The sequence below is a fragment of the Triticum dicoccoides genome, chromosome 1A (genome assembly GCF_002162155.2).
Source record: "Triticum dicoccoides isolate Atlit2015 ecotype Zavitan chromosome 1A, WEW_v2.0, whole genome shotgun sequence".
NCBI lineage: Eukaryota > Viridiplantae > Streptophyta > Magnoliopsida > Poales > Poaceae > Triticum > Triticum dicoccoides.
Window position 1 is genome coordinate 471,656,506 of NC_041380.1, and position 23,352 is coordinate 471,679,857.

The following is a 23,352-nucleotide window of genomic DNA, read 5'->3' on the forward strand; positions in this document are numbered from 1 at the left end:
GGATGAGTCCGAGTTACGGACGGCTCCGTTTCCTTTTCTTGACTTTTTCCTTGACTTTGCTTTTAGCACGTCCAGCCCTTTAATAGTTTCGATGTCTATCTTGTCTTCAACTCGGTTTCGCTGCATCATCCAGACGTAGAGGCGCGTACTACTGCATAACTCTAGCTTTAATCCAAAAGCAATGATTTATTGGCTCTGCCTATGGCTATTCCATGCCGGTTTATTCTGTGTAATTTCCTCTGTGCCGGTTCAACTGATTAATCATGAGCTTCTCGATCCCTCGGAGAGATCCCTCCAAGAACTCAACACCACCGTGCGCCAGCGCCACGGTGGGCGCCAACTATCGTGGAATTGTCACGTCAGATGTCCTAGTGTGAGGACTTAGTTGTGAGGCCAACGCATCTATGTGGTAGCTTGAGAGGGGTTGAGTGGAATCGAGAGACGCAACGCAAGACAAAGGTTTAGACAGCTTCGGGCCCCGGGAAACATCATCCGGTAACAACCCTACATGCTGTTTGAGGCTAGGTCTCATTATCATCACGAGGGAGTCGCCGTAAACCGGCTCTCCTCTTTGTGTCTAGCCCTAAGATTGTTTCATCTTGCTTGTAGCCTGTCCGTCTTTGAGGAGCCCTACCCCTCCTTATATATGTTGAAGGGGCGGGTTACATGTAGAGTCCATCTCGGACTAAGACTTAAACTATTTTGACTTCCCTTCCTGGGCTTCTTAACGCCTGCCGGTTTAACATTGTCTGTCGGTTTAACATTGTCTGCCGGTTTGACATTGTCCACCGGTTTAACATTGTCCCCGACACCACTGGCTGACAATCATCTCTGGATCCCACTGGTAATTAGACTGTCGTGAAGGATCAACTTGTGGTTCCGGCTCTGGCTCCTCGGCTGGTGCAGGGTTCCGATAGGCATGAATAGCCTTCAATGGAACAAGGTACGTGCCTGAAGATAAATCAAACAAAGAAGGAGCAGGCAGGGTAATAGTCTCAGGATGATGTTTATTAAAGAACAATTGATATTTAAGCTCTCCTTCCCTGTTCTTAACAATAAAATTATGTGCCACCATACTTGTATAATCTAGATAAACACGAGGCAGCACCTTTTCTTCCTTCTCAAAATGCTTAATAGGTATGTTAAAATGTGCAGCTAGGCGTGAAGCATAGATGCCTCCAAAGATGGGGCCTTTGGTAGGTTCCGACTTAACCGTTTAGCAATAATTCCGCCCATACTAAAAGTGTTATCACTGTTAAACCGTGGAGCAGAATAATAATATCAGGGATGCTAAGGTTTCCACAGTTTCCGCGACCAATTAAGCAACGACTAGAAAATAATGCAAAATAACGTAAAACAGGAAAATGTATGCTAGTGATTCATGCATCGGAAACCTTCCTTGTTTCCCCTACAGTGATAGTATCAATAAACCCCTCCACATCGTCGTGATGTGGTTCTTCTGTCTTGCCCTCAAAAGGGACTAAACAAGTCCGACAAAAATCATAAAGTGACATCTCCTTATGCTCATCATATAAATGAAACTCCACCGTAGGTGGCGAGTTCCTAGAATAGAAATGAAAGTTTTGCACAAAGATATTTGTGAGTAAGAGATACTGATCGCATTGGTCATGGAGGAAAGCGATGAGGCCTGTATTCTTAGCCATTTCATGAAAATCTTCATAAATATCGGCTGCTCTCAAGAAATCATCGGAAGGCCATTCATACGCCCGAACCTCCGTGGTGCGCGGCAAATTATACTTAGGCTTCAGTGCCTTTTCCTTCGAGCTTTGGCTCGATGAGCCCCTCAATAGTCTCCTCATCATTTTCTGAAAAATTCTGAAATTTTTAGTAACTTCAAAATAAAAGTAAACCAAACTCAATAATATTGATAGCAACTACTCCTACAAGTGCCTAGGGCCTATATCATGCATCAAAACTACTTTTGACCATATAAATTTGACATGCAAGCTCAAGAACAGGGTCACCTAAGCAGCAAAATTTTGCAATGAATAAAGCACTAGAACAAAAACTAATTGGACCAATGGAGGAGTCACATACCAAGGAACAATCTCCCCAAGCAGTTTTGTGAGAGGTGCTTTGAGTAAGGAGATCGAAAATGGCAGCAAAACGAGCTAGAACTCGTGCTTAAGCTGGATATTTGTGTTTGTGGGAGGAAGAAGTGTGTGGGTGCAGGAATAAGTGGAGGAGGGCCACCATGGGCCCACGAGGCAGGGGGCGCACCCAGGGGGCAGGGCGCACCCTCCACCCTCGTGGGCAGGTGGTTGACCCCCCTGTTGTGTTCTCAGTGCCAAATATTCTCAAATATTCTAGAAAAATCATATTTAAATTTCAGGGCATTTGGAGAACTTTTATTTTCAGGGTATTTTTATATTGCATGGATAATCAGATAACAGACAGAAAAAATATTTATTTTTATTTTATTTAATATAAATAACAGAAAGTAAAAGTGGGGTACAGAAGGTTGTGCTTTTTAGTTTCATCCATCTCATGGTCATCAAAAGGAATCCACTAACAAGGTTGATCAAGTCTTGTTAACGAACTCATTCCGAATAACATGGAACCGGAGAAATTTCGAATAACATTATGTTACCTCAACGGGGATATGCGCATCCCAATAATAATAATATCATATTTCTTCTTGACAGTAGGAAGAGGAAATTCAAAACCTCTAAATATAATCGATGGAATTTTTCCAATAGAGTTGATACTGTCAACTTGAGGTTGTTTCCTCGGAAAGTGTACTGTATGCTCATTACCATTAACATGAAAAGTGACATTGCCTTTAGTGCAATCAATACAGCCCCTGCATTATTCAAAAAGGGTCTTCCAAGAATAATAGACATACTATCGTCCTCGGGAATATCAAGAATAACAAAGTCCGTTAAAATAGTAACGTTTGCAACTACAACATGCACATCCTCACAAATACCGACAGGTATAGCAGTTGATTTATCAGCCATTTGCAAAGATATTTCAGTAGGTGTCAACTTATTCAAATCAAGTCTATGATATAAAGAGAGAGGCATAACACTAACACCGGCTCCAATATCACACAAAGCAGTTTTAACATAATTTCTTTTAATGGAGCATGGTATAGTGGGTACTCCTGGATCTCCAAGTTTCTTTGGCATTCCACCCTTAAAAGTATAATTAACAAGCATGGTGAAAATTTTAGCTTTCGATATCTTTCTTTTATTTGTAATGATATCTTTCATGTACTTAGCATAAGGATTGGTTTTGAGCATATCAGTTAATCGCATACGCAAAAAGATAGGTCTAATCATTTCAGCAAAGCGCTCAAAATCCTCATCATCCTTTTTCTTGGATGGTTTGGGAGGAAAAGGCATGGGTTTCTGAACCCAAGGCTCTCTTTCTTTACCATGTTTCCTAGCAACAAAGTCTTTCTTATCATAACGTTGATTCTTTGATTGTGGGTTATCAAGATCAATAGCAGGTTCAATTTCTACATCATTATCATTACTAGGTTGAGCATCATTATGAACATTATTATTAGCATTATCACTAGTTTCAGGTTCATTACCAGATTAAGTTTCAGCATCAGAAATAGAAATATCATTTGGATTCTCAGGTGTTTCAGTAATAGGTTCACTAGAAGCATGCAAAGTCCTATCATTTTTCTTTTTCTTCTTTTTAGAAGAACTAGGTACATCTATATTATTTCTCTAAGAATATTGCTCAATTCTCTTAGGGTGGCCTTCAGGATACAAAGGTTCCTGAGTCATTCTACCAGTTCTAGTAGCCACTCTAACAGCATTATCATTATCTTTACTATTCAATTCACTGAGCAAATCATTTTGAGCTTTAAGTACTTGTTCTACTTGAGTGGTAGCCATAGAAGCATATTTACTAATAAGTTTAAGTTCACCTTTAACATTAGCCATATAATCACCCAAGTGTTCAAGCATATTTAAATTGTATTTCAATTGTCTACCAAAATAAGCATTAAAATCTTCTTGCTTAGCCATAAATTTATCAAACTCATCTAAGCATGGGCTAGCAAACTTAGTGAATGGGATTTCAGCTTTATCATATCTATAGAGAGAATTTACCTTTACTACCTGTGTCGGGTTATCAAGACCATGAGTTTCTTCAATAGGTAAAGGATTAAGATCATATGTTTCTTCAACAGGCGGTAAATTAAGACCATGTATTTCTTCAATAGGAGGTAAATTCTTAACATCTTCAGCTTTAATACCTTTTTCTTTCATAGATTTCTTTACCTCTTGCATATCTTCAGGACTGAGAAATAGAATACCCCTCTTCTTCGGAGTTGGTTTAGGAATAGGCTCAGGAATTGGCTCCGGCGGTGTCCACTTATTTTCATTTGTCAACATATTGTTTAATAAAATTTCAGCTTCATCCGGTGTTCTTTCCCTGAAAACAGAACCAGCACAACTATCCAGGTAATCTCTGGAGGCATCGGTTAGTCCATTATAAAAGATATCAAGTATTTCATTTTTCTTAAGAGGATGATCAGGCAAAGCATTAAGTAATTGGAGAAGCCTCCCCCAAGCTTGTGGGAGACTCTCTTCTTCAATTTGCACAAAATTATATATATATATATATATATATATATATATATATATATATCCCTTAAAGCAGCTTGTTTCTTATGAGCAGGAAAATATCTAGTAGAGAAGTAATAAATCATATCCTGGGAACTACGCACACAACCAGGATCAAGAGAATTAAACCATATCTTAGAATCACCCTTTAATGAGAATGAAAATATTTTAAGGATGTAAAAGTAACGAGTTCTCTCATCTTTAGTGAACAGGGTGGCTGTATCATTCAATTTAGTAAGATGTGACACAACAATTTCAGATTCATAACCATGAAAAGGATCAAATTCAACCAAAGTAATTATATCAGGATCAACAGAGAATTCATAATCCTTATCAGTAACAAAGATGGGTGAAGTAGCAAAAGCAGGGTCAGGTTTCATTCTAGTATTTAGAGATTGCTTACTCCATTTAGCTAATAACCTTTTGAGTTCATTTCTATTTTTGCAAGCTAAAATAGCGAAAGAAGCTTCTTGATCAAAAACATAACCCTTAGGAATAACAAGTGATTCTTCATCATCACTTTCATCAGTATCATCAGATTCAATATTTTCAATCTCTCTAGCCCTAGCAAGTTGTTCATCAAGAAAATCACTAAGTGGCACAGTAGTATCAGGCATAGAGGTAGTTTCATCATAAGTATCATGCATAGCAAAAGTGGCATCATCAATAACGTCCGACATATCAGAACAAATAGCAGAAGCAGGTGTAGGTGTCGCAAGCTTACTTAAAACAGAAGGTGAATCAAGTGCAGAGCTAGATGGCAGTTCCTTACCTCCCCTCGTAGTTGAGGGATAAATCTTGGTTCTTGGATCTTTCAAGTTCTTCATAATGATAAGTAGATATATATCCCAAGTGACTCAAAGAATAGAGCTATGCTCCCCGGCAACGGCACCAGAAAATAGTCTTGATAACCCACAAGTATAGGGGATCGTAACAATTTTCGAGGGTAAAGTATTCAACCCAAATTTATTGATTCGACACAAGGGGAGCCAAAGAATATTCTCAAGTATTAGCAGTTGAGTTGTCAATTCAACCACACCTGGAAACTTAATATCTGCAGCAAAGTGTTTAGTAGCAAAGTAATATGATAGTAGTGGTAACGGTAGCAAAAGGTAACAGTAATAAAAGTAATGTTTTTGGTATTTTGTAGTGATGATAGCAATAGCAACGGGAAAGTAAATAAGCGAAGAACATATAATAGGCAATGGATCAGTAATGGAGAATTATGCCAGATGCGGTTCATCATGTAACAGTCATAACCTAGGGTGACACAGAACTAGCTCCAGTTCGTCAATGTAATGTAGGCATGTATTCCGAATATAGTCATACATGCTTATGGAAAAGAACTTGCATGACATCTTTTGTCCTACCCTCCCGTGGCAGCGGGGTCCTTACGGAAACTAAGGGATATTAAGGCCTCCTTTTAATAGAGAACCGGAACAAAGCATTAACACATAGTGAATACATGAACTCCTCAAAGTACGGTCATCACCGGTAAGTATCCCGATTATTGTCACTTCGGGGTTAACGGATCATAACACATAATAGGTGACTATAGACTTACAAGATAGGATCAAGAACACTCATATATTGATGAAAACATAATAGGTTCAGATCTGAAATCATGGCACTTGGGCCCTAGTGACAAGCATTAAGCATAGCAAAGTCATAGCAACATCAATCTTAGAACATAGTGGACACTAGGGATCAAACCCTAACAAAACTAACTCGATTACATGATAGATCCCATCGAACCCATCACCGTCCAGCAAGCCTACGATGGAATTACTCACGCACGGTGGTGAGCATCATGAAATTGGTGATGGAGGATGGTGATGATGACGATGGCAACGGATTCCCCTCTCCGGAGCCCCGAACGAACTCCAGATCAGCCCTCCCGAGAGGTTTTAGGGCTTGGCGGCGGCTCCGTATCGTAAAACGCGATGATTTCTTCTCCCTGGTTTTCTCTCTCTCCGAAACTCAATATATGGAGTTGGAGTTGGAGTCGGAGAGGCAACAGGGGGCCCATGAGGTAGGGGGGCGCGCCCCCACCCTCGTGGACAGGTCGTGGGCCCCTAGCCTTCATCTTTTGTAGGTATTTTTCATATTTTCTGAGAAGTGGCTCCGTGAAGTTTCAGGTCATTCCGAGAACGTTTGTTCCTGCACATAAATTACGCCATGGTAATTCTACTGAAAACAACGTCAGTCTGGGTTAGTTCCATTCAAATCATGCAAGTTAGAGTCCAAAACAAGGGCAAAAGTGTTTAGAAAAGTAGATACGTTGGAGACGTATCATTTGTCTATGTATTCACACATGTATTTGGGTTTCTGGTCAATATAATTCTAGCATGAATAATAGACATTTATCATGAATAATAAGGAAATATAAAATAAAAACTTTATTATTGCCTCTAGGGCATATTTCCTTTAGTCTCCCACTTGCACCAGAGTCAATAATCTAGATTACATTATAGTGATTTTAACACCCATGGTGTCTTGGTGCTGATCATGTTTTGCTCGTGGAAGAGGCTTAGTCAACGGGTCTGCTACATTCAGATATGTATGTATTCTGCAAATCTCTATGTCTCCCTCCTCGACTTGATCACGGATGGAGTTGAAGCATCTCTAGATGTGTTTGGTTCTTTCGTGAAATCTGGATTCCTTCGCTAAGGCAATTTCTCCAGTATTGTCACAAAAGACTTTCATTGTACCCGATGCACTAGGTATTACACCTATATCGGATATGAACTCCTTCATTTGTTGCTTCTAAAGCATCTATGTACTCTGCTTCACATGTAGATCCCGCCATGACGCTCTGATTGGAACTACACCAACTAACATCTCCACCATTCAATATAAATACATATCCGTTTTGTGACTCAGAGTCATCCGGATCAGTGTCAAAACTAGCATCGACGTAACCGTTTATGATGAGCTCTTTGTCACCTCCATAAACGAGAAACATACCCTTAGTCCTTTTCAGGTACTTCAGGATGTTCTTGACCATTGTCCAGTGATCCACTCCTGGATTAATTTGGTACCTCCCTGCTAACCTTATAGCAAGGCACACATCAGGTCTAGTACACATCATAGTATACATGATAGAACCTATGGCTGAGGCATAGCGAATGACTTTCATTTTCTCTCTATCTTCTGAAGTGGTCGGGCAATGAGTCTGACTCAACTTCACACCTTGTAACACATGCAAGAACCCTTTCTTTGACTGTTCCATTTTGAACTTCTTCAAAACCTTATCAAGGTATGTGATTTGTGAAAATCCTATTAAGCGTCTTAATCTATCTTTATAGATCTTGATGCCCAATATATAAGCAACTTCACCGAGGTCTTTCATTGAAAAACAATTATTCAAGTATCCTTTTATGCCATCCAGAAATTCTATATCATTTCCAATTAACAATATGTCATCCACATATAATATTAGAAATGCTACAAAGCTCCCACTCACTTTCTTGTCAATACAAGCTTCTCCAAAAGTCTGTATAAAACCATATGCTTTGATCACCTCATCAAAGCGTATATTCCAACTCTGAGATGCTTGCACCAGTCCATAGATGGATCGCTGGAGCTTGCACACTTTGTTATCACCTTTAGGATTGACAAAACCTTCTGACTGCATCATATACAACTCTTCTTTAAGAAATCCATTAAGGGATGCAGTTTTGACGTCCATTTGCCAGATTTCATAATCATAAAATGCGGCAATTGCTAACATGAATCGGACAGACTTAAGCATCGATACATGTGAGAAAGTCTCATCGTAGTCAACTCCTTGAACTTGTCGAAAACCTTTTGCGACAAGTCAAGCTCTGTAGACAGTAACATTACCATCAGCGTCAGTCTTCTTCTTGAAGATCCATTTATTCTCTATGGCTCGCCGATCATCGGGCAAGTCCACCAAAGTCCATACTTTGTTCTCATACATGGATCCTATCTCAGATTTCATGGCCTCAAGCCATTTATCGAAATCTGGGCTCGTCATAGCTACTTCATAGTTCGTAGGTTTGTCATGGTCTAGTAACATGACTTCCAGAACAGGATTACCGTACCACTCTGGTGCGAATCGTGCTCTGCTTGACCTACAAGGTTCAGTAGTAACTTGATCCGAAGTTTCCTGATCATTATCATTAGCTTCCTCTCTAATTGGTGTAGGTATCACGAGAACGGTTTTCTGTGATGAGCTACCTTCCAATTCGAGAGAAGGTACAATTACCTCATCAAGTTCTACTTTCCTCCCACTCACTTCTTTCGAGAGAAACACCTCTAGAAAGTTTCAATTCTTGGCAACAAAGATCTTGCCTTCGGATTTGTGGTAGAAGGTGTACCCAATTGTTTCTTTAGGGTATCCTATGAAGACACACTTCTCCGATTTGGGTTCGAGCTTATCAGGCTGAAGCCTTTTGACATGAGTGCCGCAACCCCAAACTTTAAGAAACGACATCTTAGGTTTCTTGCCCAAACCACAGTTCATATGGTGTCGTCTCAACGGATTTAGATGGTGCCCCATTTAACATGAATGAAGATGTCTCTAATGCATAACCCCAAAACGATATTGGTAAATCGGTAAGAGACATCATAGATCGCACCATATCTAATAAAGTACGGTTACGACGTTCGAACACACCATTACGCTGTGGTGTTCCAGGTGGCGTGAGTTGTGAAATTATTCCACATTGTTTTAAATGAAGGCTAAACTCGTAACTCAAATATTCGCCTCCGCGATCAGATCGTAGAAACTTTATTTTCTTGTTACGATGATTCTCCACTTCACTCTGAATTTTTTTGAACTTTTCAAATGTTTCAGACTTGTGTTTCATTAAGTAGATATACCCATATCTGCTCAAATCATCTGTGAAGGTCAGAAAATAACGATATCCGCCGCGAACCTCAACACTTATTGGACTGCATACATTGGCATGTATTATTTGCAATAAGTCATTAGCTCGCTCCATTGTTTCGGAGAATGGACTTTTAGTCATCTTGCCCATGAGGCATGGTTCGCAAGTATCAAATGTTTCATAATCAAGTGATTCCAAAAGCCCGTCTGCATGGAGTTTCTTCATGCGCTTTACACCAATATGACCTAAACGGCAATGTCACAAATATGTTGCACTATCATTATCAACTTTGCATTTTTTGGCATCAATATTATGAATATGTGTATCACCACAATCGAGATTCAACAAAAATAGACCACTCTTCAAGGGTGCATCACCATAAAAGATATTACTCATATAAATAGAACAATCATTATTCTCCGATTTAAATGAATAACTGTCTCGCACTAAACAAGATCCAGATATAATGTTCATGCTCAACGCTGGCATCAAATAATAATTATTCAGGTCTAAAACTAATCCCGAAGGTAGATGTAGAGGTAGCGTGCCGACGGCGATCACATCGACTTTGGAACCATTCCCAACGTGCATCGTCACCTCGTCCTTAGCCAATCTTCGTTTAATCTGTAGCCCCTGTTTCGAGTTAAAAATATGAGCAACCGAACCAGTATCAAATACTCAGGCGCTACTACGAGCATTAGTAAGGTACACATCAGTAACATGTATATCGAATATACATTTGTTCATTTTGCCATCCTTCTTATCCGCCAAATAGTGGGGCAGTTCCGCTTCCATTGACCAGCCCATTTGCAGTAGAAGCACTCAGTTTCAGGCTTGGGTCCAGCTTTGGGCTTCTTCCCGGGAGTGGCAACTTGCTTGCCATTTTTCATGAAGTTTCCCTTCTTTCCCTTGCCCTTTTTCTTAAAACTAGTGGTCTTGTTAACCATCAACACTTGATGCTCCTTCTTGATTTCTACCATCGCAGCTTTAAAAATTGCGAAGAGCTCGGGAATTGTCTTGTCCATCCCTTACGCAGTGGTCGGTCATTGAGTCTGACTCAAACTTCACACCTCGTAACACATGCAAGAACCCTTTTTTGACTAATCCATTTTGAATTTCTTCATAACTTTATCAAGGTATGTGCCTACCTGGCATGGATATCACCAACACTCTAGGCCGACCCAGTTACCATTTTATTGTTTTAAACCCTAAAAAAGGTGTGCACGATGTGGTTCGATTCAAGCTCCTCCCGGTTTAGTACTGTCGTGGCTTTGTCACGGCAGATGTCCTAGAGAAAGGACTTAGTCATGGAGCCACCGCGATGGGTTAGCTTGAAGGGGTTAAAGTGGACACAGGGACGCAAGAGAGTTTATACTAGTTCGGCCGCTTCGATGAAGGTAAAAGCCTATGTCTAGTTGTGATGGAATTGATGGGTTTTCGATGACTAGGGAGCAAACAAGCTTCGCCTATGTCTCGAGTTGTTGTCTATCTTCCTGAACCGCCGCCGGGTCGTCCCCTTATATACACGGGTGACACCTGTCGGTTCACAGAGTCCCAACACCGATCGATATTCGTATTCTGGGTTGGTCTCTCCTTATTCCTAACTTACAATACAAGTTTATATATAGATCCCGGTTTATAGCTACAAGTCTTGAACCGGCTACGGACCTTAGGCCCTCATCTGCCTTCTTGGGCTTTATCACTCTTGAACTACTGATGAAGTTGACCCGACCCAGATAGGCCGGTTTACGCCCAGCAGTAATATCCCCAACATTAGGCCCCAAATTGATTTGAACGGGTTCATGTCAATCCTTTAACAAAAGCTTCATCTTCAACATCTTCTCATAAATTGGTAAACCGCCATGATGTCATCTTCTCTGATTGCTGTAAACTGGAGTGACGTCACCTGTCATAACGAAGCTATCCATTATGCTTCTTTGTTTAATAGATCTGCGGAAATCAAGGCGACAGCTCCGTTTCGTGGCCCCTTGATTGTCGCGCCTGACACATGTTCTTTCGCCTTATAAATAGGACCGAAGGGTCATTTCTTTTCTCCCCTTCATGCCTTTCTTCTTCATCTTCCTCGCGTCGCCAGCCTCGAAGCTCCGCCGCCGCCGTCGACCTCTGCCTCAACCTTGGCCGCTGCATCAACCTGGGCACACCAGAGCATCGCGGCAACCTTTCGCGTCTTCCTCAGCTCCGGTAAATCTTCTATCCTTTCCCCCGCAGATCTGACCTAGGGTTTCACAGTTCTTCAGTGTTCATCGTCTGCCTCTTGCTCATACGATAGATCTTTAGATGACTCCGCAAATCTTTATTCTGTGCAATGGTAGTTGTTTACCCTCCGCCTTCACTTACACATCTCAAAACCATAGATTTGTATGTACGTCTTGCTCATTGATTCGGTACTGCTCCCTTTGGACCTCTGAATATTTATCTTTTTTCTGAACTTGCTTCAGATGCATCACTGTAGAGAAATCTTACGAAATCTGTTTCTATAAACTTACTCATCTGCTTCAATGTTTAAACCAGGCGGTTTAACCATGTAGAAAAAAATTGCCAAACCGGTATATACCATTAGTCCCCTTGTTGAACCGCTAGATGTTGTTGCTTCATAAAACTCCGGTTCAGATAGATCTGTCTTCGGTTTAACATTGCACATACGAATGTACCTTGATCAAATGCATTTTTGAACCAGGATCTTCTACCTTGTAGATTCCATCATGGCCAAGCAAGTATATGAGTGCAATTGGGTTCCTTCTCGCATCACAGAGGCTCAGCTAGACGATCTAGTCCTGATTGGCGCTTTAGGCAGCAAAGATACCATCCATTGGAGGGCTCCTGGCAAAGAATGCCCTCCCACTCCTCAAGAAGGAGAGGTTGTTGTTTTCATAGATCACTTAGCTCGGGGCTTTAAGCCGCCCGGTTCTAAATTTTACCGGGATGTTTTGGCCGATTTCCAACTCCATCCACAAGACACTGGCCCCATTAGCCCCCAAGTGCCAAGTTGAATACTTGTATTGATCTTGGGACTTTGTAAGGAATTGAAATACGAAGATCGAATATGCATTAGCCCCCAAGTGCTAAGTGCATAACTTGTTATGTGGTTGGTACTTCAATCCTTGTACCATTTTGTTGAAGCATATAACTGTCTGCATGCAGGCGGAGCTGAAGACGAAAGAAAGCCAAGTCGCCGATCTCCAAGAAAATCTGAAAACCCAACAAGCTGAAACCTCCAAAGCAAAAGAGGAATTAGCCAACGCTTTAAGCGCCATGGAACAGCTTAAGGAGAGCTTCAAGAAGAAGCGGGCGGATTGGGCCACTGAAATGTCCGCTTTAATCAAACGAGCAGAGGATGCCGAGGCTGCACTAAAATCAGTGGCGGATGAACTGACCAGCATAAAGCGGCACGTGCATGCCATGACTACTGCTATCTTTGGTAAGCCAGTTTGACTTCTGAATTGGCTCTACCTTCTTACAGAGTTGCCGGTTTATCAACCCTTTATGGTATTTCAGGGACACGCATTGGTCACTTGGGGTCAGATGTGCGGAAGAAACTGAAAGCCGCCTATACATTGGTTGAACAATTGTATACTGGTGCCCAGCAGATCATCTGTACCGCACCCATAACAAACCGACGCCCACTTTGATTCAAGACACTCTGATGAAACTGTCGGTGCTTCATGCCCGGGTTGAAGAGCTGAAGAAATCTGCTGCTCGAACCGGTGCGATCAATGCCTTAATCTGGGCAAAAGCCTGGGTGCCGGATTTTGATCCTATTGAAGCGGCTCAGGGCTATCCCAGCTTGAAGGAAGACGGGTCAGAGTTTGGTGAAGCGGATCTGCGAGCAATAAACCGGGAGGTACGTCCGCTAGCTTGTCAATTGGCTGAAGAAGCAGACTTGTCTCATTATCAAGCCCAATATGACAATCAGAATAAGCGAATAGCTGCACCAATCCATGAATCGGAAAATCTGATCCCTCCAATCCGTAAGCATACTTACGCTCCCGATATTGACCCATCCTTGCTGATCCATGATGAAGTTGTTTTTCAAGCATTAATGGGAATCGACTGGACAACTGTTGATTTCCAGCCACTGGGTAGAGAAACGGAGGCTGAAGCGGCGCAAGATGACCCACAACCATCAGGCCAGGTTGGTGACCAAGCTTGAACCAGAAACCAGTTTTAAAACTGCCTCTCCTTTGCGAAAAACAATGATATTATTATGGGCACCGTGTTGCCTTGTAATAGGCTAGCTGATACTTTTGATGTTGATATGCCTTCGTGCATAATTTGTTCTTCCTGTGGTGATGAACTTTCCAAAGCACTTTCTGCAATAAGAAACTCTTCAAGTGCCACCGCGGTTGTACCGTAAGGCGGAATATGATGTCTGCATATATGAAGTCAAAACATCCAATTTTTTTAAGTATATGACCAAAAATTTTAGATACATAATACCTGCCATCATTGAGCGTGAAGTTGGCTTGGCCAATCTTGAAGCGGAGTTTTGCAAACCCACACTGTTGGAGGAGATAACAGCTCCTGTATATATATGACACTGGTTTACCATGTAAACCGTGCCGGGTTATAATAAACACCGTGTTACTCCATAAGAGGATGTTAACAACAAGGATCAAACTGGGCAAATAGTCTCCGGATTGACGTGAATTGTGTTCCGTCAATTGATTGGTTGAAAACTTTGTCGGTTTTAAAAAAAACGCAATAAAAAGAAAAAAGTAGCTTGCAAAGAAAAGTGCAAAGCAAAAGCAATGACAAAACCGTTTGCAAAAAAGGTTTATTTGAGCTGATCAAATGGCATTACCATGGCCGAACACAACCAAGCTCCCGTTAGGTGTAACTATGGTTCTAGTCAGCCAGGTCCCTAAATGAAATCGTGGCATTTATGCCGACCAAGTGGCATGGCAATGGTTCGGGTTCGACCAAGCCCCCAAGTGATTCTGCGGCCTTAGGCCGATCAAGAGGCATGACTGGTTCAGACGTGACCAAGTCCCCAAGTGATCTGGTGGCTCTCGCCTATCAAGAGGTATGGTATTGGTTCGGACACGACCAAACCTCCAAGTGATATAACATGATGCTTTTAAAAAGCAAACTCAAGGGGTAAACCGGAGGCCGCTTTAGAACAACTCCGTGTAACCACACATGATGTAAAAGAACAGATACCCCGCTTTAGCTGAGGTTCCGGTTTATTATATTTAATCATAATATATACATCGTTGTAATATGTACATAAGTAGAACCAATGGCTCAGGTATAATAAGGCCGAAGATGAGCTATGTTCCATGGCCTGTTGGTCTCCTCCTCTGATGTACGTGAGTCCTTATGCTCTCGAATATCGATCAGATAGTATGACCCGTTGTGCAGATTCTTGCTGACCACGAAAGGCCCCTCCCAAGGTGGGGATAACTTATGCATATCAGTCTGATCTTGGATGAGCCGAAGCACCAAATCTCCTTCCCGGAAGGTTCTGGTTCTGACTCGGCGACTGTGATAACGACGAAGGTCCTGTTGGTAAATCGCCAATCGGGCGGCTGCTATGTCACGCTCTTCATCCAACCGGTCCAAAGCATCTTGCCATGCTGTCTCGTTGTCCGCTTCAATATAAGCCATCACACGAGGTGAATCATGACGGATATCACTGGGGAGAACCGCCTCCGCTCCATAAACCATGAAGAACGGTGTGTATCCTGTTGACCTGTTGGGTGTTGTATTGATGCTCCATAACACAGATGGTAATTCTTCTACCCAACAACCCGGCGTTCTCTGCAAAGGAACCATGAGCCGGGGCTTGATGCCTCTCAAGATCTCTTGATTAGCTCTTTCTGCTTGACCATTGGACTGTGGGTGTGCCACTGATGAAACGTCGAGCGGGATGTGCTCCCGTTCGCAGAACTCCTTCATGGCACCTTTGGACAAATTGGTACCATTATCTGTGATGATACTATGTGGAAAGCCAAACCGGAAAATCACTTTTTTAATGAACTGAACCGCCGTGGCCGCATCACACTTGCTAACAGGTTCTGCCTCCACCCACTTTGTAAACTTGTCAACCGTCACCAGGAGGTGGGTCTTCTTATCTTTGGACCTTTTGAAAGGCCCAACCATATCCAGCCCCCAAGTCGCAAACGGCCAAGTAATTGGAATCATTCTCAATTCTTGAGCTGGTACATGAGCACGTCTTGAGAACTTTTGGCAACCATCACATCGTCTGACCAGATCCTCTGCATCAGCATGAGCAGTTAACCAATAAAAGCCATGGCGAAACGCTTTAGCCATCAGAGATTTTGAACCGGCGTGGTGACCACAATCTCCTGCGTGGATCTCACGCAAAATTTCACGGCCTTCTTCAGGAGACACACAACGTTGAAATGCTCCTGACACACTGCAATGATGCAACTCGCCGTTGATAATAGTCATGGACTTGGATCGCCGGATTATCTGTCTGGCCAGAGTCTCATCCTCTGGTAACTCGCCCCGGTTCTTGTACACCAGGTAGGGAAGCGTCCAATCCGGAATAACATGAAGAGCTGCCACCAATTGAGCCTCTGGATCAGGAATAGCCAAATCCGCTTCACCAGGGATCTTAACCGACGGGTTGTGCAGCACATCCAGAAAAACATTGGGCGGAACCGGTTTGCACTGAGAGCCCAGCCGGCTTAAAGCGACCGCCGCTTCATTTTTCCGCCGGTCCACGTGGTCCACCTGATAGCCTTTGAAATGACCTGCAACAATATCCACCTCACGACGATATGCCGCCATGAGTGGATCCTTAGAGTCCCAAGTGACAGACACTTGCTGAGCCACGAGGTCCGAGTCACCGAAGCACTTAACTCGACCTAGATTCATCTCCTTAGCCATCCGGAGACCATGGAGCAAGGCTTCATACTCAGCTGCATTGTTAGTACAAGGGAACATTAAGCGGAGAACATAACAAAACTTATCACCTTGTGGGGAAGTTAATACGACTCCAGCCCCCGAACCTTCCAATTGCCTGGATCCGTCAAAATGGATGGTCCAATATGTGTGATCCGGCTTTTCTTCAGGTGCTTGCATTTCCGTCTAATCATTGATAAAATCAACCAGTGCTTGAGACTTAATCGCCGTCCGAGGCACATACTTCAAATCGTGCAGCCCAAGCTCTATAGTCCACTTGGCAATCCGGCCAGTTGCTTCCCGGTTCTGGATGATATCCCCCAAAGGAGCAGAACTGACCACCGTAATTGGATGCCCTTAGGAGTATTGTTTAAGCTTTCGGCTTGCCATAAAAACTCCATACACCAGCTTCTGCCAATGCGGATACCTTTGCTTGGACTCAATGAGCACCTCGCTGATATAATAGACCGGACATTGAACCGGATGCTCCTTACCTGCCTCCTTTCGCTCCACCACAATAGCCATGCTGACCGCCCGAGCATTAGCAGCAACATATAGCAGTAACGGCTCCTTGTTAATGGGAGCGGCAAGCACAGGCGGATTGGCCAATTGCCGCTTTAAGTCCTCAAATGCTTCATCAGTAGCAGAACTCCAGACAAACTGACCCGTCTTCTTCAACATCTGATACAAAGGGATTGCCTTCTCACCAAGATGACTGATAAACCGGCTTAACGCGGCAATCCGGCCTGCCAGGCGTTGAACATCATTGATACACTTCGGTTTAGCCAGGGAGGTGATGGTTGTGATCTTCTCCGGATTAGCCTCAATTCCCCTATTGGACACCAGGAAGCCTAACAACTTGCCCGCCGATACACCAAAGACGCATTTGTCCGGATTAAGCATCATCTTGTATGTCCTCAGGTTATCAAAAGTTTCCTTTAATCACCAATCAGAGTCTCCTTCTCCGTGGATTTAACCATGATATCATCCACGTAGGCGTGTACATTACGGCCAATCTGTTTGTGTAGACAATTTTGCACACAATGTTGATAAGTTGCCTGGGCACTCTTGAGCCCAAAGGGCATAGACACATAGCAGAAGGCTCCAAAGGGAGTTATGAATGCCGTTTTCTCCTGGTCCTTAACTTCCATTTTGATCTGATGATAGCCAGAATATGCATCCAAAAAACTTAAACGCTCACAACCCGCCGTAGCATCAATAATTTGATCAATACGGGGGAGGGCAAAAGGATCTGCTGGACAAGCTTTATTAAGATCTGTGTAATTCACACACATGCGTCAGGTGCCGTTTTTCTTAAGGACCAGCACCGATTGGCAAGCCACTCAGGGTGAAAAACTTCAACAATAAAACCAGCTGCTAAGAGCCTAACTACCTCTTCTCCAATTGCCTTGCGTCTTTCTTCGTTAAACTGGCGGAGGAACTGTTTCACCGGTTTGTATTTAGGATCCACATTAAGGGTGTGCTCAGCGAGTTGCCTCGGTACACCTGGCATGTTAGAGGGCTTCCATGCAAAAATGTCCTGATTCTCACAGATGAACTCGATGAGCGCGCTTTCCTATTTCGGATCCAAATTAGCACTGATGCTGAACTGCTTGGACGAATCACCAGGTACAAAGTCAACAAGCTTAGTTTATGCTGCCGATTTGAACTTCAGGGCCGGATCATGCTCCGTAGTTGGCTTCTTTAATGGAGTCATGTCCGCCAGATCAACATTGCCCTTATAATACTTCAACTCCTCGGTGGCACAAACCGACTCTGCATAGGCTGCATCACCTTCCTCACACTCCAAAGCGATTTTGCGGCTTCCGTAAACCGTTATTGTCCCCTTGTAACCTGGCATCTTGAGCTGCAAATACACATAACAGGGTCGTGCCATAAACTTGGCGTAGGCCGGTCGCCCAAATAGGGCGTGATATGGACTTTGGATTTTCACCACTTCAAACATCAATGTCTCCGACCTGGAATCATGATCATCCCCAAAGGCCACTTCTAGAGCTATCTTACCAACAAGATATGCTGATCTGCCAGGTACTACACCGTGGAACACCGTATTAGACGGTTTAAGATTTTTATCTGTCAGCCCCATACGACGGAAGGTCTCATAGTACAAGATATTAATGCTGCTACCTCCATCCATGAGCACCTTGGTGAACTTGTAACATCCCACCTGAGGCGCCACCACCAGAGCCAACTGACCCGGATTATCGACCTGGGGAGGGTGATCCTCTCTGCTCCATATGATTGGCTGTTCAGACCAACGTAGATAACGGGGTGTGGCCGGTTCAACAGAGTTGACCGCCCGCCTCTGAACCTTCCGGTCTCGCTTGTCCAAGCTAGTAGTGAAGACATGGTACTGCCCACTATTCAACTGCTTTGGGTTGCTCTAGTAACCTGACTGTTGCTGCTGTTGGTTGTAACCACCCTGGTTGTTCTGACTATTTTGACCATTATGTCCGCCCGGATTACCATTAAATCCTGAACCGGAACTTTTTCCAGCGTAACCCGACCTGGATCCTGAGCTACCGCCAGATTCGTGATCATACCGGAAATTATTAGAATTCTTGAACTCCTGCATAATAAAGCAATCCTTTCAAAGGTGGTTTGCTGGCGCCTCCTTCATCCCATGTCTTGGACAGGGCTGGCTTAGCAGATAGTTTAGGCGGTCTGGGTTAGGGTTGGGTGCCCCATTATGATTTTTCGGTTTACCTTTGCGTCACTGGCCATTGTCCTGTGCATTGGTATTAGCCACAAAGTCCATGTTACCATCCGCTTTACGCTTGCCTCCACCACCATTGCCTGCCCAGTGATGCTGCTGACCTTTGGAGTTGTTGTTCCTCTTTCCCTTCCCTGTCTTGTCATCATCATATTCGGGATCCTTGGTACTATCAGAATCAACATATTTCACCAAAGCGGCCATGAGGGTCCCCATGTCAGTGCAATGATGCTTCATCCGTCCCAACTTCAGCTTCAGGGGCCCAAACCGGCAGTTGCCTTCTAGGGTTAATACTGCAGTGTCAGCGTTGATGCGGTCTGAGGAGTGCAACACTTGTGAAACCCGGCGCACCCAATGAGTCGTTGATTCTCCTTCCTCCTGGACGCATGCAGCTAAGTCCACTATCGACATAGGCTGTTTACATGTATCCTTGAAATTGCTGATAAACCGGGCTCATAATTGGGCCCATGAACTGATAGAATTAGCCGGCAAGCTTTTTAACCAAGTATGGGCCGTTCCTTCAAGCATCATGGTGAAGTATTTCGCACACGCCGCGTCATCCACATCAAGCATCTCCATGGCCATCTCATAGCTCTCCACCCATGTCTCTGGAGGCTGATCCGCCGTGTAATTTGGTACCTTGCGCGGGCCCTTGAAATCCTTGGGCAGGCGCACATTGCGTAAAGCGGGGATAAGGCAAGGCACCCCCAAAGAACTAGAAGTAACCCCAGGTTTGATCGAGATGGTTGGACGAACCAACGTGAGCTGCCGAGCCTGATGCTGTGTGGCTAACTCGGCCTCCCTGCGCGCTCGGGCCCGGTTCACCACCTCCTGAGCGTTATCAGCACCACCCGTCGGGTTGTTGCCACGGGGTGCTCCACGTCATTCGTTACTCGACACTGCCGGTTCATCCATATGTCCGCTATAGCTCCGGCTTGGGTGGGGGGTCGAGTGGATTCGGTCGCGGCTGTACGAGTATGCTTCCTGTTGGACCAAAGCTGTCCTCAGAAGCTCCTTGACCCGTCGCGTCTCTACTGCCTACGGCGAATCACCCTCAATTGGAATGGCCTCCAGCCGTGCAGCAGCGGCAACGAGATTGTCCATCGGGTTGGAGTAGTGACCCAGAGGTGTTAAAACAGCATGAGGTATAACGGTGTTTTGACGTGGCGGGTCCATCTGACGAGGCTGAACCGGTGCACCGGTCCCGGGAGCTTCCGCCCGGTTTCCCTCCAGCGGATTGCCGGTTCCTACTCCTGGAGTATTGAAAAGGTCTTTGGCCTCAAAAACCGGAGGCAAACGGGATCGGTACTTCCTCCTCATGACTTCATGCAACGCACTCTGGTCCAACATGAGCCTGTAGACTTGTGCGTCTAAAGCGGCCCGCTCCGTGGCCATCCTGGTGTCCTCAGCTGCCAGATTTGCCTTGGCCTGGGTGATCTGTTCCTTCACTTCTGCAATCTCGGCGTTGTGAACGCCCTGATCCGCCGGATTAGCCTCCGCCATAAGCACAGCCAATGCATCAAATAGCTCTGATAGAACTTGAGCCGACGGGCGCACAGGGCCTCCTGCCCCGGCAGCCGTCACCGCTGCTGAACCGGAGGTTGTTGCCGCAGCGGTCGAAGAATGAAGCGCTGCTTGTGTGCCAGTCATGAATATTCCAACCCGGTTGGGCAGATCAAAGGGGTCCGGAATACTGTCGCCATCGGAACAGCCCCCAATCCGGCCGTCTTGTAGCTGATAAAGAGATTCGGTTTCTCCGGTCGATGACTCGTCATCGGAACAAACGACGGTATCGCCGCGAGATTCCGATCCATCCTCATAACTTCCTCCATGAATGACTCCCACGAAGGCACGCTTCATGGCCGGTTTAACCCGGGCGGATCATGCACGCTGAGCCGTCTCGACGAGGTCGGTGCAGATGTCCGGCTCAGGGCCCGGTTCACCGATCTTGCCAATGAAAACGTGAATGCCACCAAAGGGGACCCGGTACCCGTACTCAATTGAGCCAGCCTCGGGGCCCCAGCCTGCGTCGTCGATGTAGAACTTGCCGTGACGACTCTTAGTCATCCGGCCTACAGTGTAGCCCTTGAGTCCTTCAAAGCGGCCTTCCAAGAACCGAAAACCATCGTGCGATAGCCCCACGGTGGGCGCCAACTGTCGTGGCTTTGTCACGGCAGATGTCCTAGAGAAAGGACTTAGTCGTGGAGCCATCGCGACGGGTTAGCTTGAAGGGGTTAAAGTGGACACAGGGACGCAAGAGAGTTTATACTAGTTCGGCCCCTTCGATGAAGGTAAAAACCTACGTCTAGTTGTGATGGAATTGATGGGGTTTCGATGACTAGGGAGCAAACAAGCTTCGCCTATGTCTCGAGTTGTTGTCTATCTCTCTGAACCGCCGCCGGGTCGTCCCCTTATATACACGGGTGACACCTGTCGGTTCATAGAGTCCCAACACCGGTTGATATTCGTATTCCGGGTTGGTCTCTCCTTATTCCTAACTTACAATACAAGTTTATATACAAATCCCGGTTTATAGCTACAAGTCTTGAACCGGCTACGGGCCTTAGGCCCTCATCTGCCTTCTTGGGTTTTATCACTCTTGAACTACTGATAAAGTTGACCCGGCCCAGATAGGCCGGTTTACGCCCAGCAGTAATATCCCCAACAAGTACCGAGCGCACTAAGCGGGCTCCTTAGTTTTATTTCTTAAATTGTGACGCTGAAAAAATGCAGTTGTTTCCTGTTTGGTTTTCTTTTTCTATTTTCCCCCTTTTTTCTTTCTTAAATGCGTGAACTTTTCAAATTCGTTATTTTCCTCAAGATCAATGATCTTTTTTTAATTTGTGAACTTTTTCTTCAAAACCTATGATCTCTTTTCAAATTTAATGATTTTTTTTCTAATTTGATGATTTTGTTTCAAAATTGATGGACTTTTTTGTCAAACTTGATGAATTTTTTTGAAGTTGTAATTTTCGCAAAATTGAGGAACTTTTTCAAATTGCTGATTTTTTTCGAAATTGGTACCTTTTTTCAAAATCGATGAAGTTTTTTTCAAAATCGATGTCCTTTTACAATTTTTCACAAACTTTTTCAGATTCGCTATTTTTTCAAAATTCACGAACCTTTGCTCAAATATATGACTTTTTATAAAATCCTAAACCTTTTTTATTTCACAATATATTTCGAAAGTATTTTCAAACCGTTTGGTTTTTTCTACTAGACCAACAACATAAAAAAACGAAAAACAAAAACTAGCTGGCGGCCGAGCGAAGCGAGCCGAAGAGCAGCTGGAGCGAGCGGGGAGCAGGCGAAATCACTAATTAAGGAGTACTCGTTGCAAAGAACACTCCACTTTCCCAGGTCGCGACAAGTGGCGCACATGCAACATGCTACTTGTGGCAACCGAGAAGTTTTTCTTTTTTTCGTAGATCCATTTATTCAAAACATTTTATCTTTTAAACCGTGCGTCCAAATCTCGAACCGTTTTCACTATTGGATTCCTCGCGTCGAGATATTCAAAACTAGATCCCATGTTGATAGGTTTTGACGAACTTTTTTTCATGAGAAAACCGGACGAAAAAAACCGAAACCGGGAGCATGGTTTTTTTTCCTTTCCGAAAGAGGCACGCCCGTGCCTCTCGCGAAAATCACGCCCGTGCCTTTCGTGGAAGCAAAACCGAGACTCTCGTGGAAGGAAAAAAAACAGAAGTCATGTTTTTTTTCTCGTTTCTGAGAGGCACGGCCGTGACTCTCGCGAAAGCACAACCGTACCTCTCGCGGAAACAAAACCGTAACTCTCGCGAAAGAAAAAAAAACAAAAAACCATTTTTTTTCGTTTCCGAAAGGCACGGTCGTGACTCTCGCTAAAGCATAACCGTGCCTCTCGCGAAAAAAACGTGACTTTCACGAAAGAGAAAAAAAATGTGTTTTTTTTCTCGTAATTTTTTTTTAATTTTTTTGATCGAAAAGCTAAGGAAGACCGGGGAAAAACCAAAGCGTCGAAAAACCCTGAAAAAAACCGTTTAAAAAGCCAAAAACGCGTGTGGAAAAATAAAAAAATAAAATCCGAAAAGAGTGTCCAAAACACGACACGTGGCGAATGACTGAGAACGCTCCAAATGGCGCTGATCGTTGCGAGGCAGCTCTCGTTAACTAGATGCTCCCGGGAGCAGGCGAGTGAACTCACGTCGCTGGGCCGCATGGAAAACCAGCAGGTCCAACTTAATTGTGTGGTTGGGCCTCGAAGCTGCTGCACAAGCCCAAC